This window comes from Poecilia reticulata, chromosome 9 (assembly GCF_904066995.2).
Source record: "Poecilia reticulata chromosome 9, P_reticulata-male-v2, whole genome shotgun sequence".
NCBI classification, from domain to species: Eukaryota; Metazoa; Chordata; class Actinopteri; order Cyprinodontiformes; family Poeciliidae; genus Poecilia; species Poecilia reticulata.
In genome coordinates this window covers 6,030,193-6,036,212 of record NC_088838.1, presented here as the reverse complement: position 1 = coordinate 6,036,212, position 6,020 = coordinate 6,030,193, and positions in this window count along the sequence as shown.

Here is a 6,020-nt window from a genome sequence, read left to right as displayed (position 1 = left end):
GACAGGAGCCATCACTAAGATCATCAATACACGTCGAATCTGTTGGTCAATATTACATTTATAATGGTTCATAAGAATAATATGAACCATAATATGATTAGATTTTGAGCCTTGATCTAAAGGGAGTCAGTGTTTCAGCAGTTTTGCAGTTTTCTTTAAGTTTGCACCAGATTTGTGACACATAGAAGCCGACTTCTGTAAAGTAAAATATATTTATTATCATTCACCAAAGTTACTCCCAACATGCTCAACAATAAACTTGCAATCTCAAAATGGGACAAACAAAACGGATGTGTACATTTCTGTATCTCCAAAACATAGAAAAGAAGTTGTACATTTGCCGTAATAAAAGGAAAGTTTTAAATTCCCAACCTTTTTTGAGGTGATCGCTTTCCATAATTTTTTTTTAACGTTATACTTTACTTTTTGTACACCCAGCAACAGAAATGTATGCTAAATTAGGAGCACACAGAGAGAAATAAGTTTTTTTATTTTGCTTACCTGTTTTAGATTTAAATGCAAGAAAAAGTATATATCAACAATAACTGAATATAGCGCACAAACCTGGGAAAGCCATGTCTTGTGTAAACCAGCTAGTAAATTTAGGTTTTAGGATACAATCTGATAGCAAAAAAAATTTTTTTCTCTTAGCATATAAACACTTTTAGCATTCTGTTTTTATCCTCCAAGAAACCAAAATACTGCTTCATAAGAACAGGTTATAGATCCCTCTCTCTTTGAAAACAATAGACGTCTTTAGCCAAGTTTAATGAATGGTTGGACAAAATGAAATGTGACCCTAAAAATGTCTGTAAGAAAAAGAAAAAAAAAAGTTTCGGCTAGATGAACTACCTGCGGAGGGCAAGATTTCTGTCATTCCAGAATTGTGGTCACCGGGCCGCACAAAATTATTCCTACGGCCGTAAATGATTCATAGGCTGCAGTCTGAACAGGCCTGCTCTGAGAACCGAGTCTCATCTCTCTCCAGCATATTGTCTTCCAGGAAAGCGTGTTTTCCTTTGGTTTCCTCATTCCGACCGGATGAAAAAACTATCAGAGTTCTCCTCCGCTGTCCCCTCCATTTCCTACCGTTCACCCCACATTACCCCTCCATGTTTCCTTTTCTCTATCCATCTACTTTGCAAACCCCGTCCCCCAATTCATCCTTCTCTCCTCCTGTCTGACTGCACATGAAAAAGGAGCTGCAGGAGCCGCGACGGGCGGGGCGAGTAAAAAGAAAAACCAGCCGGGGTCGAGGACAGACCTTACTTTTTCTGCTGCCATGTTATGCTAATGCTTTCCAGATCGTCCTCCCTATTACACGAGCTGCGATAGCGACTCCGTTATGCTAGCTGCTAAATGCCTGCGCAACCGCCAGTGACAGTGACATATTAGTTTTGCGCCCCTTCGCAATCTGATACCTCGAAGTTTGCCACCATACTAAAGATTTGATTAATGTTGTTCCATTTGGTGGCTGTAATTGGCCGCGACTGGAGCACAGAATAATCAGGCGTTTCTATTCGGAGCAGCCTGCGAGTCGGCGGAGGAGGGAGAGAAAAGGGGGCAGCGATGCTAACGAGGTAGCTAGTTAATTAAGCCTGCAGCACAGTGGCGACAGTTACTGATGACTCCTATGACAAACCGCCCCTGTTCCTCCTCCTGCTGCTGCTGCTGCTGCTGTTGCTGCTCCACACATTTCCTCCGTTCCAACACCTACATACAGTGTAGACATAGTGCTGGGAGCAGACAGACGGGGCAAACCGATTCTTTTTTTATCCCTTGACAAGGCCAGAGATCAGTGGTACAGAGGTCAATACTGTAGCAACAACTGATGCAACAGAGGAACTGTGCTGTGAAAAGCGCTGAGTTTTGTAATCATGATGACTATTTTCCCCTCTTCCCCATATCGGGATCCTCCGCCGTCAGTTGCTGCTGAGGAGGACGCTTCACCGCCGCCGCCAGCAAACATCAGTCGCTGTGTTTCCATTAGCCGTGAAATTGTGCAAATTGAAAGTTTGAAAATACCTTTTATTAATGGAAGAACGTCTGTTTTGAATAATACGTATGTGTTTTTTGATAGAGAAGTTTTTGCGCTTGGATGAGGAGGTTTTTCAACCGTATCAAAGTCAATTTGTTTCACAAAACTGCAACTCAAACACTTTTTTCAACAGCCGGGTGATACTACTGGTGAAAACGCCTAAGAAGACGACAGGAAGTGGTAGGAGGTTGTTGTTGTTGTTGTCTTTTTTTTCAGACAATGTGCCTCTGGTTCCACCAGAGCTCTCACAGCATCACACAGTTCATAAAAAGTTGTGCATCATTCCAAAGTGTTTAATCCATAGCGCTTCTGTAAAATGACTGACTACAATTTCCACAAAACGCTGCATTCGTAGACGCTTCCAAGTAGGCGGGACTTGTCGCTCCAATGCCTGAATCAGATGCCGACGTCTCCACTGATTGGCTGATGGATGACGAGCACTAGTGTCATGACTGAATTATGAATATATCTTGTAACCGTTTACATCAGTCACTGCCATTACCAGTCAATTACTGTCAACCTTGAGGGAGGAGGCGTCAACCCTCGGCTACTGTAATTGGTCCAGTCCAAAATCAATTTTGACTAATAGGCCAATATACTAGTTTTGTGTATTAATAAACATCCCAGCCTAACCTCATCAACGACCCACTGGGCAGGTGCCCGGTAAGCCCAATGGCCAGTCCAGCATGTTGTTGTTAAATGTTGTGCTTATACAAATCTATCCACTTTCAGTAGCACAAAATGAGTTCCAGCTATTAAACAAGGAAACAAACCCAAACACCAAGACTTCCCTGCTGCTGCTTCTAATACCAGGTGGAGTGCCGCATTGTGTGTGTGACAGCTTATTTAGCTGAGGGCTGTCACTGAACTGTAAAACAGCAATTAAGTGAGCGAGGGATTCATCATGTTCATGTCACAGCCTTGTCTCCTGGCATCGCTCGCAGACACAGAATACCTTTCCTGAAAGACAGCGGCAGTCAGAAAGCAAAACCAGCATCACAGTACTGGTTTCCATTTCCTGCTTCAGAAGTCTGAGACGTCTGACAGTGCCGGGCATCGGGCCGGCACTGTCAAAGGAGAAGGATCTGTTTTTGCTTCGTCTTGATGAATGTGGTGTGATGTTTTCTACAGTGTTGGGAAACACATTTGAGTGCTGTAGCGCACAGCGGATCGTTTGTTTCAGTTCGGTTGGCTTTTGCCTTGTTTGCCTTCTCATTTCCGTTTCGTTCTCTGCATTAAATCTACAAGAGTCAACATATCTTCAATCTTTGGTGCTGGGGGCGGGCGGGTCAGGTCACTTGCAATGATATACCGCAAACAGTGTGAAAATCCAAACAGTAAAACTTTTTCTGTCAGCAGTGTGAAATAATATATATATTATATGAATTTATTTGAGCAATTTACCCTTATTTAAGTCAATTTACACACTGTAAATGGTTCACTAGTTCTGTTCAGAGTACGTTCCACACAGGAAGACTTTCTGTGCTGCACCACCTCCAACCTCAATTTCCTTTCTAATTGTACATTTCTGTGTAATTAGTCAAATATAGATTTGAAAACTGCTTAAAAAGTTCACAAAGTGGAATTTGCTTCAACAATAATGACACTATTGAGTTTTTTTTAAAGGTAGACAACCACTATTTTATTGTTTAGAATATTTTTAACAGAACTTCACTTTAAAACTGTTGAGCTACACCTTTAAGAGCTTTGGAGCGCTCACTGGACCTCAGGTTACCCATGATATGTTCACAATTCAAATGATTTCTCTCAGATCACAGAGACGTAGCGTGACGGAGCATAAAGCCATACTAACAAAAACAAATGTAAAAAATGAAAAAAGTTGAAATAACATTTATATAGTATAAATTAGTAATACTACAAGAATAAAGTCATACTATTTTGAGAATAGAGTCACAATGTTGTGACTATTCTCTTAATACTAGGACTGTTGTGTGACTTCTAGTAATATTAAGACTTTATCCTCGTAATATTACGGCTTTATAACTCGTAATTTTATGACTTTATTTTCATATTTAATTGTCATGGTTTTATTTCAAAAAAAATTCTGAGCATTGCCCTAACACTCCATCACACATTTAGGAAGTAGATTGGTAAAAAACGAGACTTGAGTTGTTTTTTTTCTTTTCTGTTCTTTTACAACTTCAAGAACAAAGTTTGCAAATGTCTGGCTGCTGCAGAACCTTTCACCAGAAACGGCTGCTGACCGGGACGCTGCCTCTTTCTTCTTGTTTTTTCTTTTTTGCTTTTTGTTTGAGGATTGTGAAAGCAGGAGTGTAACACTGAAGGTGATGACAACATATGCGGCTGTTTGGAGAAAAGCTTTGGTCTTCGAAACTGAGATGTATGCCTTCTTGACAATAATTCTTTCTGTTTATATGTGTGTGTGTGTGTGTGTGTGTGTGTGTGTGTGTGTGTGTGTGTGTGTGTGTGTGTGTGTGTGTGTGTGTGTGTGTGTGTGTGTGCTATTCAGTGCCGAGCTGCCATCTTGTAGACTTAGTGACAAGACAAACAGCAGGTTAATTGTGTCTCACTCACTACCTGTATGCTCATGTGTTGAAAGCTCTCTGCCTCTCAGAGCTCACTGACAGTTGTGACATTACTGAACAGCAGGACCGGCAGTCCTTCAGGGTGTGTGTGTGCGTGTGTGTGTGTGTGTGGTGTGTGTGTGTACGTGTGCATGTGTGTAAGGGATGACAGCAAACAGAGAAAAACAGCTTGTGCGGCCTGGGATGGCCTGGGAGAGGTAGACAGGAGGAGGAGAAAAAACGATTCATGTGTTGGGGAGGAGGAGGAGAGATAAGAAGGAAAAAGAAGAAGAAGAACAGGCTTAGCGAGTTCTTGACCTGACGCTGACCCTGGTTTAACCCCTCTGATCTCTCTGTGAACCCGGGCCCCTCAGCAGGGGCCCCACAACGATCAGGTGGATGGGATCTTGTGAGTAGACGAGGTTTGTGCTGATTTTTAAATCTCACTTTTAACACTTGAATTTCTTTCTTGTGTCATATATTTTAACTGATTTCCATTTCAATGTAAAGCATTATGTAACATTTGTTCAAGAGGGTATTGTCATTACTTTTATTGTTATGTATTTGACGCCACAGCTGGGCAGCCTGTGACGGAGGTTCAAATCTAAATCCACGATCCAGAAAAGTAATTCAATCTCCATCACATAAAGCAATAGATGAAACTCTTTGGACTCTATGTTCTGATTGACTCTGCCGCACTAATTGAAACATAAAATGGGGTTTAAAAGCTTTATCATTCATTGGTGAATCCTATCAGCAAAGATTTCATTGTGCTCAGCTTATCTTTTAATTGTTCACATTCAAACCATTTCCGCAGGGGAAGATTCAGAAAAAATGAATGCTTTTCAAATCTATAGCTCACTGCACACTTCATCCCACCGCATAATTTGCTATCAGATATGGTCATCTCTTTTTTAAAAAGTCGCTTAAAACATTTGAAATCTATAAAACCATGTTTTTGTTTTTAAACAAAATGCAAGTGATAAAAACAGAATCACTCAGTATTGTGAATGAGGTTTGGCGTGTTTAAGCCTCATCTAGTGAGAACCATGGTGAGAATCAGAGAGACATCAGAGACATTCTGAAAGAAAATTAATTTTCACGAGTCTGGAAATGGATTTAAACTGTAAATCAGTCATTTGACCAAACATCAAAACAAATACATTTCTCCTGAACGCAGAATCCTTCTGCTGTTCACGTCGAATTGAACAGGTTGAACTTTCATTTGCTCTCAGAGAAAAACATGAAGGAAAGAGAGAAGAACACAGGCCAACACTTCTGGAATGGTATTCTGTGGACAGACGAGTCCAAACCTGAATTATCTGGAAACCCGTTTGGTGTGATGGATTCTGCCGTGTGTCAGAGGTCGCGTGAGGAAAATGTGAGGCCATTTAAAAAAAAAAAAAAAAAGTAGCTAAAACAACACCTTAAGCGAT